The sequence below is a fragment of the Cricetulus griseus genome, chromosome 4, assembly GCF_003668045.3.
Source record: "Cricetulus griseus strain 17A/GY chromosome 4, alternate assembly CriGri-PICRH-1.0, whole genome shotgun sequence".
In the NCBI taxonomy this organism is placed as follows: Eukaryota; Metazoa; Chordata; class Mammalia; order Rodentia; family Cricetidae; genus Cricetulus; species Cricetulus griseus.
In genome coordinates, this window is record NC_048597.1 from 114,993,497 (window position 1) to 115,005,607 (window position 12,111).

Consider the following 12,111-nt stretch of genomic DNA (forward strand, 5'->3'; position numbering starts at 1 on the left):
TTAATCCCAGCACTCCGGAAGCAGAGGCAGGTGGATCTCTGAGTTCAAGACCACCCTGGTCTACAAGAGCTAGTTCCAGGTCAGCCTCCAAAGCCACAGAGAAACCCTGTCTCGAAAAACCAAAAAAAAAAAAAAAAAAAAAACTTAAATCGTAATTCATTTGCTTAGATATTAGGAAAATGGGATAGAGTTGTGGCCCATAGCTACTGTCAAACTAGTTAAAATCAATTGCATCTTTATTGAAAAGAAAAAGCTGGGGTGGAGTGTTTCTTCACCTTTTTAGGATGTTTATCTGGGATTTGAATTCAGGTGATTTAAGGCAGATTTAGAATAAAAATTGTTTTAAGTGTTTATGCCAGAATATGAAATATGAGGCTACAAGGGTAAAACAAATTGGATTACACAGTGAGGTCAAGGCCAGCCTGGCCTGGGCTACATAGGGAGCAGTTGTCTCAAGAAAAAAGAAAAAAAGGTGATTGGCTACAGTTAAACTTGGGGGAAGAATTAAGTATGAACACAAGGCCATCAAAATGGGTCAGCAGTAAAGACACTTGTCACAGTCTCATGACTTGAGTTCAATTTCAGGACTCACAAGGTAGAAGAGAACCCAAGGTCACATCTCTTTCCTCTATAGGCATGCTCAAAGAAATAAATATGAGCCCTTATCTGTTACTTCAAACTTGCAAGACAGAAATCAGCTGATGGGAGGGGTCTGTTCAATGCTCCAAGGGATGGGGATATATAGCTGAGTTAGAGAGCTTGCCCTTTGTTCTGGAAGCCCTGGGATGCCCCCATGGCTTGCCCCAGCAAGGCATGAAACTGAGATAGTCCCAATGCTCTGAAGGTAGAGGCAGGATTAGGAGTTGAAGGCTATCTTTGAAGCCAGGCTAGGCTATATAAGAGCCTGTCTTCTCAAAAAAAAAAAAAAAAAAAAAAAAAAAAAAAAAAAAAAGACCCAAAAATCCTCCTAGGAGGAACTTGTGTAGACAGCTTTTGCAGGACAGACTTGTGTATTCCTTGGGGCTGTGAAGTCATTAAGATCTTACATGTGGGTCCTGGGTGGCTACCATCCTCACCAGGAGATGCCAGGTGCCATCCATTCATCAGAAATAACGAGCAAAGCAGCTGTGTCTTATCAGACTGTCCCTCCAGAGTGTCAGATGGAGACCAATTAGCAGAAGCAGGAAGCAACACAATTCTGCCTTTCCAAGCAAAACAGTAGCAAGCACTCCAGCCCCTTAGAGACAATGCGGAGGCTAAGGCTCTCTACTTCTTGGCTGTATTTTTTTTTTTTTTTTTTTTTTTTGCTTCTGGGTGGCTGGGAGCTGGTTCCAGGAAATGGAACAGGCTCTGTCATGTGAAGTGGGGTTTTAAGGACTTCATTTGCAAACCCAAGGGTCTCCTGCCTCTTTGCTAGGTAAGTGAGCCGTGCCCCCAAAAGCCAGGGCTTGAACAATTAAAAAAATAGGTTATTTTCTTAATTTAAAATTTATGTTTATTGAAACTGTGTGTAAGCTCAGTCATTAGAGAGCAGAGGCAGAAGGTTCAGGAGTTCAAGGACAGCTTTGGCTACACAGCAAATTCAAAGCCACTCTGGGCTACACGAGACCCAGACTCAAAAAAAAAAAAAAAAAGATTCACAGCTGGAGATTCGTTATTAAACACTTGCCTAATGTGCTTGCCTTGAATTTGATACCCAACACCACAAAAAGGAAAAATCAGGGGCTGGCAAGATGGCTTAGAGGTAAAGGCACTTGCTGCCAAGGCTGACAACTTGAGTTCTATCCATGGAACCCACGAGAAGGTGGAAGAGAACAGACTCCACAAATTGTTCTTTGACCTTTATACGTAATCCACTCCCATCATATACACACACAATAATAGACATAAAATTATTAAAAACCAGATGAATCAGTAATTAATGAAGGAGTAAGTCAGTAAGCAGGTAAGTGAAGGAAGAAGGTTGGGTATATTAACATTTGCTGGCGCACTTTGGTTCCGCCCACTCCGCCTCCTCAGAACTACTTTTCCCAGAAGGCCCCGCGCGAGGGGCACATGCGCAGCGCGGCGCTGGGAGGCTGCGACGCCGAGTTTCACTCTGGCTGCCTCCTGCTCGTAGTCGGAGCTATAGTCGGGGGCTTCTTCCCAGGCCGAGCCCGAGCTGAAGCCGGAGGTGGACGGTCCTCTCCACCGGTTCCCTCTGCTTCCCTCAGACTCGGTGAGCGTGGCGGGCGGACCACCTGCTGGCGCCCGCGCTGGGGTCCTGAAGGTGGGTGGGTGGGCTGAGGAGAGGGGCTATTGAGCCGAGCGGGGACCGGAAGGGGGCGGTCGTGGGAGGGAGGGAGGGCCGTGCCGGCGGGTGGGTGAGTCCTGGGGGCGCTGGGAGCGTGGGGCTCCGGGGCCCCGGGGTCCTGGGAGCGGGAAGTCGTAGTTGGGACGCTCTGGGCGTTGGGGACAGGGCTGGGTGTGGTGAGAGCCCTATTTTTGCAGAGACTGGGGTCGCATGCCTGAGAGAGTTTGAGTCCTACAGGACCTGGAAAAGCAGCGGGGCTGTTGCTATCCTGGTTCCTCTAGGGGACAGTTTCAGTCCTGGGGGCTGCATCTAGGCAGTGGTGCCCCACCACCGACTGGGAGTTGGACTTTGGAGGCGTTTGCTTTTTCATTCTCGGTCTCTCTCAAACTGGGTCCCTGGGGCACTTTGGGGGAGTCTGTTTTGAAGCTCCTCCTTTCATCCTGTCCCTCAGAGCCAGCTGCGGGTTGCCCGCGTCAGCTTTGCCTCCACAACGGCACAAATGCCAACGTGTACAGAGGCAAAAATCTTTAAGGAGCGTTGTTTCTATATACCACCCTAGCCCCTTTATAGCTGGAGAGCCCAGAGATGTGGTGCACGCTGGTAACCCCAGCCCTTGAGAGACTAAGGTATCCGGGTAGCGAGTTCAAAGCTTCCTTGTGCAGGGTAGCAAGCCTCTTTATTAACCACTCCCCTTCCAAAAAGAAAAAAAAAAGTGTTAGCCAGGTGTGGTGACTTATGCCTGTAATTTCCGCACTTGTGAGGCAGACATGAGAGTCAGGAGTTCCAGGCCAGCCCTAAGCTGTATACTGTGTCCACTCCTCAAAACAAAAAACAAAAAGTAGTAATTTTATAAAGCGAATTTCTAGTAGCCAAAAAATCAGGGTTGATTTCAGCTACTCAGGTGTCTAGGCCCTTTGTTTATGTACTGTGTGGACTGTCCACTGGACTGTTTCTGAAATCTTTATTCAGCCTTTTCTGCCAAAGGGTTTAGTTGCGTGGTCTGAGAAAGACTGCTATACCTTCTGCTCTCTGCCCTGGCTGTTGGAAAATAAATCTGGTAGTTTCCAGTCGCCAGCCATAGTACACGGGATCCAACATCTGGGCACTCGCTTTCTCTTACCGTTTTTTTCATTGAAGACTTAATCATCTTTTTGGCAAAGGTACCTCTGAATTGGTGTGGCTGAGTCAGCAAGCCCTCAGATTTGCCGGGTTTTTGTTGTTTGCCATTCATATCAAGATGGGAACTCAGACAAGTTATTGCTCCTGAAGATCTGGTATCTCCATCAAGAAGGGACAGTTTGGTGCCAGCCCTTCAAGTGAGAGGAGGTGAGAGCCATGGGGAAATTTGCCTTGTTGCTTTTGAAATCTGGTTTTCAAGAGAAGGTGGGTGTGGGCATTGAAGGAAGATGGCTCAGTCATATTCAGTGATTGTCTGGCAAGCGTGAGGATGCAGATTTGCTCTCCAGAACCAATGTAAACAGCCTGGCATGGTGGTAGTATAATGTTAGTGCTCGGGAGGAGACAGGTGACTCCGTCGGCCTGCCCAGCGTGTTTGGAGGAGCTGCTGTCCAGGCTGTCTTCTAGTCTGCAGGAGCACCCAGGCATCTATACACATGCGCATAGAGATGCAGGCAGCATGGACGGTGGGATTCTGAGGTTCCAGGAGCAAAATGAAGCCTGGGAGTTGGTTGTTGATTGCCAGTTGTTGCAAATAAATTCGGTTGGCTTCTTGTCAACACTGTTTCTGTCTAACCAGTCTTAGAGGGTGTTTCCTACCTTAGGACATGCTTTATGAGCTGGGAAGAAGCCTTGGTAGAGTGCTTAGCTAGCATGCAAACCCTGGGTTCAAGTTTCAGCACTTCAAAACATTTTATTTTTTATTACTATTTTTGGTTTTGTTTGTTTGTTTGTTTTGCTGTCCTGGAACTCACTCTGTAGACCAAGCTGGCCTCAAATTCACTGAGATCCACCTGCCTCTGCTGGGGTTAAAAGTGTGCGCCACCCAGTCCAGGCGATGGTTCTGCACACCTCCATTGCAAACACAGACCCATACTCGCACAATAAATTAAAAGGAAAACATGCCTAGCAAGGTGATGCATGCCTGTCATCCCTTACTTGGGTGACTTGGGTAGAACTGCAAGTTTGAGGTCAGCCTGGGCTATGTAGTTCATTCACCTTTGCATGGTTATAAGTTGTAAATTGAAGTAAGAGGCTCATGAGTTTGGGACCATCCTGGGGTATGTAGTGAATACTAACCCAGCCTTGGCTACGTAGGGAGATAGTGTCTTAAAATGAAAAAAAAAAAAAACAAAAACCAACTTACCAACAAACCTATGCTTTGTAGGCTAGAGAAATGAGTCACTGATACTGCATTTGAGCCAGAAATGTTTTCTTTTTCTTTTTTCTTTCTTTCTTTTTTTTTTTTTTTTTTGCACAAACCTCTGCCAGGTGCCAGACAATCTCATCTACTGGCAACTTCTTGGGTGGAAAGACAGATACGCCAGTTAGTGACAAGGTGTTGGGATAGGTGTAGGACTGAGGTGAGTCACAAGGTGAGTCCCCCTCCTCCAGGAGGAGGTAGGCAGCAGGGTCAGGAAGGCTTCTGGAAGTAATGGCCAAGGTCTGCTGCAAAGACTAGGAGGAGAAATCAGGGAGATAGCCTAGAAGGGGTGTCAGTATTTGCATAATCAGGAAGCTTCCAGGGTAGGGCTGGGCCAGGCTGTTGTTAAGTGAAGCTGTGTTGACTAGAACAAGTGACTGTGGCGTGGAGAGGCTGGGAATGTGGGCAGAAGGCAGAATATATTTAGCGGGTTCTGAGGGCCTTGCTGATGGCTAATGGATTGTCATCCAAAGATGTGCATACCTGGTCTCCATTGTGGGCCTGATAACGCTCAGCGCTTAAGAGGTGGACTCTGGGGTCTTGCAGGTGATGCTACTTCGGTTGGTTCCCAGCACCCATCTCTGGCAGCTGATAACCATCTGTAACTCCAACTCCGGGGGATCCAGTGCCCTCTTCTGGCCTCTGTTGGCACCCTCCTGAGTATGGCATACAAACATATACTGCATACATACATATAAAAATTTTTAAAGAGGTAGTGGGTTATGTCTCCCTGAAGTGATACAGTTCTTCAGAAGATGGGTTGAGAGGAGACAAAGCCATCCCCACGTGCTTGGTAACGTCTGTGCTCAGTTTCTCTATCTGCTTCCCTACTCAGAAGGGCTAGTGCCATGTCTTAATGAGCTAAATAGATTGCTGGGAATATAGCATAGTTGGTAGAGTGTTTGCCTACCATACTCAAAGCCCTAGGTTCCATCCCCAGCACTGCATATTTTTGAGACCTTGTCTCAAAAATAACAAAGTGAAAAAAAAAAAAAAGCAATAGTAAGTTTTTTAGCTTATAAGTTACTCAACACCACAAATGTATACCAAAGCTCTGGAGACTAGAGAGATTTTAGCAAGAATTCCATGAAGGATAGGTAAAACGCTGTAGAAATTAAGAACTGTTTTCTCTCAATAGGGCACATCAGAGAATGCTATTTAAATTGGGCCTTGGTCTGTGATGTAACTCAGTGGCAGAACAATTGCCTACAATTAGCCTGTGAGCCCGTGAGCCGGGCGTTGGTGGCACACTTTTAATGGGGAGGCAGAGGCAGGGGGATCTCTGTGAGTTTGAGGCCAGCCTCCAAAGCTACAGAGAAACCTTGTCTCGAAAAACAGTCATAGAGACTTTGCCTATCATGGTCAGGGCTCTGGGTTCTATCTCTAGCACCGAAACACATTTTAATTGAAATATATAGGTGGAGACTGAGGAGTTGACTGGGTGGGGAAAGTGCTTGTGCACAAGCTGGAGAAGGTGAGTTTCATCACCAGAGCCCATGTAAAAAGTGCACGACTGTAACCCGGGGGCTGGGAAGGTGGAGACAGGGCAGTCCCAGGGGCTTACTAGCCAGCTTCTTTTGCTGAATGGTTCAGTGAAATATCTGTCTCAAGAAATAAGGAGGCCAGGGCTGGGGAGATGGCTCAGTGGCTAAGAAAAAGCACTTGCTACTCTCTTAAAGGACTGAAGTTCAGTTCCCAGCACCCACATCAGGTGGCTCACAAAAGCCTGTCACTCCAACTTCAGGGAACTGTCTTGTGGCCTCCATGGGTACTCACACACAGACACAAAATCAATCTTTAACAAGAAAATGAGGTGGAGAGTGCTATGGAAGAAAGACACCTAGTATTAACCCTTGACCCCCACACACATGTCCCCACACACCTGCACCCACATCCACACATAGAGCAAGTACAGGTTGGGTGAGGATAGTCTCAGGTGGAGCAGAGCATGGAGGTGAGGGAACACAGTTCTTCACTTAAATTCTTTCTTTGGTTGTTTATGACAGAGTTCTGCCCAGAGTGCCCTGGAATTTGCTATGTAGTTAAGGCTACACAGATTATCAACCTTTGAGTGACTCGCCTGCCTCTGCCTCCAGAGTGCTGGGATTACATGTGTGAACATCATCATATTATGATGGCTGTGAGTGTTGCCCTGCAGAATGTGAACTGAATTCTGAGATTCTGGGGAGCGGAGGAAGAGACGAGATCAGAACAGGCACTTGAAGGGGCTAATCTTGCCCCTGTGTTTGAGGTAAGACTAGGAGAGAGGAGTTGGTGAGGCTAGCTAGCTGGGAGGACATGCTTGTGACTGTGGGAAGCAGAAGGGCCGAAGACCGATGAGGGCAGTGGCAGCTCAAGAGGTGTTGGTTGTGTAGGCTTGGGGCAGTGTTAGGGGGTGTGGGCAGAAGGTTGAGTGACCAAGGATCTCCAGTTTGTCTCATGACTGCCTGAAGCAGAGTGGAGCCTGGGAAATCCATGGGGCAAAGCGAGAGTGTGCTTTGCGTGTGTGCGTGCGTGCATGCATGTTTGAGTGCCTATGAATGCATGCGTGTACATGGCTATGTGTTCACCTGTGTGTAGCCCAGGCTGGCCTCCAGTCCACTGTGTAGCCAAGGATGATGTTGAACACCTGATGTTCCTGCTTCTCTGATGTTCCTGCCCATCCCAAGTACTGGGATAGTATGTGTTCACTACTGATCCTGGATTAGTACTCTGCCTTTTTTTTTTTTTTTTTTTTTAATTAAAATTTTTTTTTTCCTGAGCTGAGCTTGAACTCAGGGAAGTGTGCATATCGCCAAGCAAGCATTCTACCAGTGTGCTGTATCCCTGCATCTGCTTTTTTAGTGTGTGTGTGTATGTATGTGTGTGTGTGCTTTAATATACTTAGTTATATTTACTTTGTGTGTATGCATGGTGTGTTTGTGGGTGCACAGGAGGGGAGGTCAGAGAACAAGGTTTAAGAATTGAGTCTTTCAGCCGGGCGTTGGTGGGACCCCTTTGTCCCAGCACTCGGGAGGCAGAGGCAGGCAGATCTCTTTGAGTTTCAAGACCATCCTTGAAGAGGTAGTTCCAGGACAGTCTCCAAAGCCACAGAGAAACCCTGTCTCGAACCCCCCCCCCAAAAAAAAAAAAAAGAATTGAGTCTTTGACTCTCCTGAATCCTAGAGATCGAACTCAGGAGTCAGGCTTGGTGACAAGCACTTTCATGTGCTGAGCCATCTCGTCGAACATTGTGGTTTTTTGAGACTTTCATGTAGCCTATACTAGCCTCAAACGCTCTCTGTTTGAGGCTGACCCTGACTCCTTTTTATTTTATTTGTGTGTGGGGTGTGGGCATGGTGCCACAGTGTGCAAGTGGAGGCTGGAGGACTTCACCGAGCCAGTTCTCTGCTTCACTCTGTGTGGGGCTTGAACTCAGGTTGTTAAGGTCTGCATGACTGGCCTTGTACTCAGAGAGATCTATCTGCCTGTGTCCAACTGTGCCCTGCCCAACCTTGGTCTCTTGATCCTCCTGTCTCTACCTCTGAGTGCTAGAAAAACTGGCAGGCATTGTTGATTTTAGCCTTCCACCCAGTTTGTAATTTATATTTCCACTTTTTTGAAGGGGAGTTTGAGACAGTCTTTCTCTGTAGCCCAGGCTAGCCTTTAACTTGCACTACTCCTGCCTCAGCCTTCTAGGTGCTGGAATAACTGATTTACAGCCATGCACCACCAGTGCCTATCTCCACATCTGTTTTTGTTCAGAGAAAGTTTGTTGTTAGAGGCATTGAGGATTCAACCCAGAACCTTGTACTTTGTTGGGGCCTGTAAAGAGGGGTTCATTTCATCTTGCCTCAAGATCAGAGAGTTCAAAATTGTCCGTAGACCTAAAAGGTCTAAAGCCTGGCTGCTGCAGGATATTTCAGCCTTGATAGCTGATGTCGGGTGTCTTATCTAAATAACAACAGACTTGGGCTCAGGTGTGTTTACTCTTGACTCTAAAGGCAGGGTGGCAGGTGTGGCTACCTAATACCTGGAGGATTAAGGGAAGTAAGTCTGTTTGCTCCTTATACATGACAATAGAAGTCTTATGCCATTGTTCCCACTTTTTTTGGTTGGGAACTTCAGGATAGTGAAGAATAAACTCAGGGGTGTTCAGTGTGGACTGGATTTGCCCTCCTGACTCTATCCTGTGTCTTTCTTTCTCTTAGCATCTTTAGCTAGCTTTTCTCAATCCACACTCCCCTTTTCAGGTATGAACTGTGGGCAAGCCCGGCAAAGACAGCCTCCCACAGTACTTGCTAGGCAAGTCGTCTACCACTGAGCCAGGCCCACAGCTCTTTGCTAGAGGGTCTAAGCAGACATTCTACCACATCCCCATCCCATCACCGGGGAATTCTAAGTGTGTGCTCTCCTATGAGCTACGCCCCCAGTTCCACACTGGGTTATTCTAGGCAAGTGCACTACTCTTGGGTCATACCTTCAACCTCTAATTGTATGGTCCCTGACAAACGCTTTACCACTGAACTACATCCCCATCCCCTTACTAGGGAATTTAGGCAGTTGTTCTACAGCTGAGCCAAACTCCCAGCCCCTTGGCATGAGATTCTAGGCAGGTGCTCTACCACTGAGCCACTGGTCTTACAGTTTAACTGGAATGCAGTCACTCCTGTTAGTTTACAAACTGTTTTTGCCTCACAGTAGCAGATTTGTAAGTGTATTTGGTTTTGGTGTTGGCAGGTGGTTTGCTGTTTCTCCTAATCCTGAGCAGTCCTGGGAGCCGGGGTACCCTTGAGCAGCCTGGCCTCTGACTACAGATTCCAATTGCTTAGTTGGGCCCCATTTGAACAGCTTCTTTAGTTTGAGCAGCTTGCTGCTGTCTTTTTTTTTTTTTTTTTTTTTTTTTTTTTTTTTTTTTTTTGGTTTTTCGAGGCAGGGTTTCTCTGTGTAGCCTATCCTGGCACTCGCTCTGGAGACCAGGCTGGCCTCGAACTCACAGAGATTCGCCTGCCTCTGCCTCCCGGGTGCTGGGATTAAGGCGTGTGCCACCAACGCCCGACCCAAGTTACCCTTTTTATAACGTCCTGTTAGGTTCAGGTACACAGCTGACTTCCAATTAACTTTACCTCAGAACCTGATCATACGCATGGCTGTGAGGTTTTAGGAATCATTTTTGTTTAATTTTGTTTCTGTTTGTTGCTAGGTTTTGGGGGGGGGGTCTTTTGTTGAGGACGAGTTGTTTTTCATGACAGGGTTTCTCTGTATAGCCCTGACTGTCCTGGAACTCACTCTTTAGACCAGGCTGGCCTCAAACTCACACACCCAGCTGTTTTCTCCCTTTTCTCTGCTATCTTTTGTTTTGTGCTAAGTATAGAGCCCAGGGCCTTATTCTGCACGATAGGCAGATGATCTAACACTACAGTACATACACTCTCAGCTCTTGGGTACACCTGTCATCCTAGTCCTTGGAGGTGGAGGTAGGAAATTAGGACTTCAAAGTCCTCCTCTGCTTCATAGTAAGTTGCAGACCAGTTGGGTCACTGGGCTTGACCCCTCCCACTGCAGAAGAGTAAAATAGAATGAGAATTGTAGGTCTGCAGTCACAGGACTGTTGTAACCCTTAGGTGACAGCAAGGTGGGTGGGAGTCAGGGATGGAGGTGTGTGCTGACAGGAATTGCTGTGGATTGTTGATCAGGCCCCCGTTATTGAAGCCCCACCGGGATAGTAGCAGCTTGGCTTGGTTTGGTGGTAAGTTTGACATTTTAAAGGGGTTTGAACTTTAGTTAAGTGCTCTGTCACCCAGCTGTTGTATCTGTAGCAGTATTTGTCGTGTGTGTGTGTGTGTGTGTGTGTGTGTGTGTGTGTGTGTGTGTGTGTGTGTGTGTCTGTCTGTCTGTCTGTCTGTCTGTCTGTCTGTCTGTGTGTCTGTGTGTGTCTGTGTGTGTCTGTGTGTGTCTGTGTGTGTCTGTGTGTGTGTCTGTGGGTACATGTGCCTGTGTGTGTGGATGGGAAGCTAGACTAGGGTTCAGGTGTCTTCTGTTCTCTGCCTCATTTATTGCCTTGAGATAGAGTCATTGACTGAACTGGAAGCCTGCTTCTTCCAGTTAGCCAGCTCTCAGAACCTCTCCAATGCCCATGTCTGCCCCCCAGTGCTGTACTACTGACATGTACAGCCATGAACATTTTTTTTTTTTACATGAGTGTCAAGGATTCAAACTCAGTTCCTCATGGTTGGAGAGCAAATAGTCTAACCCAGTTAGCCATTTCCTCAGCCTCAGATTATTTTTATTTTATATTTATTTATTTTATTTTTTGGTTTTTCCAAGACAGGGTTTCTCTGTGGCTTTGGAGGCTGTCCTGGAACTAGCTCTTGTAGACCAGGCTGGTCTCAAACTCAACAGAGATCCGTCTCTCTCTGCCGCCCAAGTGCTGGGATTAAAGGCATGCGCCACCACCGCCCGGCTTTATATTTATTTTAAAAGTAGGAAACAAATACTTTCTTACTTTAGAAAATGTGAAAAATTGGGAACTGAGGATAGGTGCACTGACAGGGTGCATGCTTATGAATATGAATGCCTGGGTTCTATTGTCAGCACCAAGTTATAAAAATTATTTTGAATTTTTATTTTTCTTTCAAGGCAGGGTTTCTCTATGTCCTGGAACTTGCTCTGTAGACCAGGCTGGCCTTGAACTCAGAGATTCTCCTGCCCTCTGCCTCCCAAGTGTTGGGATTAAAAGTGTACCCCACTACCGCCTGGCATATATTAGTTTTCTGCCTGCATGTATGTACACCATATGCGTGCCCAGGGCCCAGAGAGGCCAGAAGAGGGCATTGAATCCTCTGCAACTGGAGTTACAGATGGTTGTGAGTGGCCATGTGGGTGCTGGGATCCCATCTGGGTCCTCTAGAAGAGCCCCCCCCATTCTCTTAACCTCTCTCCATTCCCTTCAGCACCCACTTTTAATTTTGTGGTTTTGCTTGGTCTGGTGCTAGGGTTGAAAACCAGAGCTGTGTGCATGCTAGGCACTACTGTACCACAGTAAATTCACAGCTCTTATTTGAAAAAATACTCCTTTTGGGGGGCGGGTGGTTCGAGACAGGGTTTCTCTCTGTAGCTTTGGAGCCTGTCCTGGAACTCGCTCTGTAGACCAGGCTGGCCTCAAACTCACAGAGATCCACCTGCCTCTGCCTCCTGAGTGCTGGGATTAGAGATTAGAGGCATGCGCCACCAACGCCCTGCTCAGTCCCCAATTTTTTTTTTTTCTTCCCCCCCCCCCCCCCCCCCCGAGACAGTGTTTCTCTGTATTGTTTTGGAGGCTGTTCTGGAATTCTCTCTGTAGACCAGGCTGTTCTTGAACTTACCGAGATCTGCCTGCCTCTGCCTCCTGAGTGCTGTGTGCACTCAGGGACAACAGAATAAAGGTGTGCGCCACCAACTCCCAGCCAGCCCCCATTTT

At 47.3% G+C, this 12,111-nt stretch overlaps 1 protein-coding gene across 4 annotated transcripts in view; it reads left to right on the forward strand.

Moving 5' to 3' along the window:
- Positions 1-2,066: 2,066 nt before the first annotated feature.
- The window catches only part of Dtx2 (deltex E3 ubiquitin ligase 2), a 37,048-nt gene continuing 27,003 nt past the window's right edge, over positions 2,067-12,111 (forward strand). For 2 of the 4 annotated variants that reach the window (XM_027416196.2, XM_027416202.2), the window contains exons 1-2: positions 2,067-2,218; positions 3,454-3,619. The gene's annotated coding sequence lies outside the window, so the exon portion shown is untranslated. Of the gene's footprint in view, positions 2,219-3,453; positions 3,620-6,679; positions 6,925-12,111 lie in introns of all 4 variants that reach the window. The other 2 variants (XM_027416197.2, XM_027416200.2) reach the window with 2 other exon arrangements.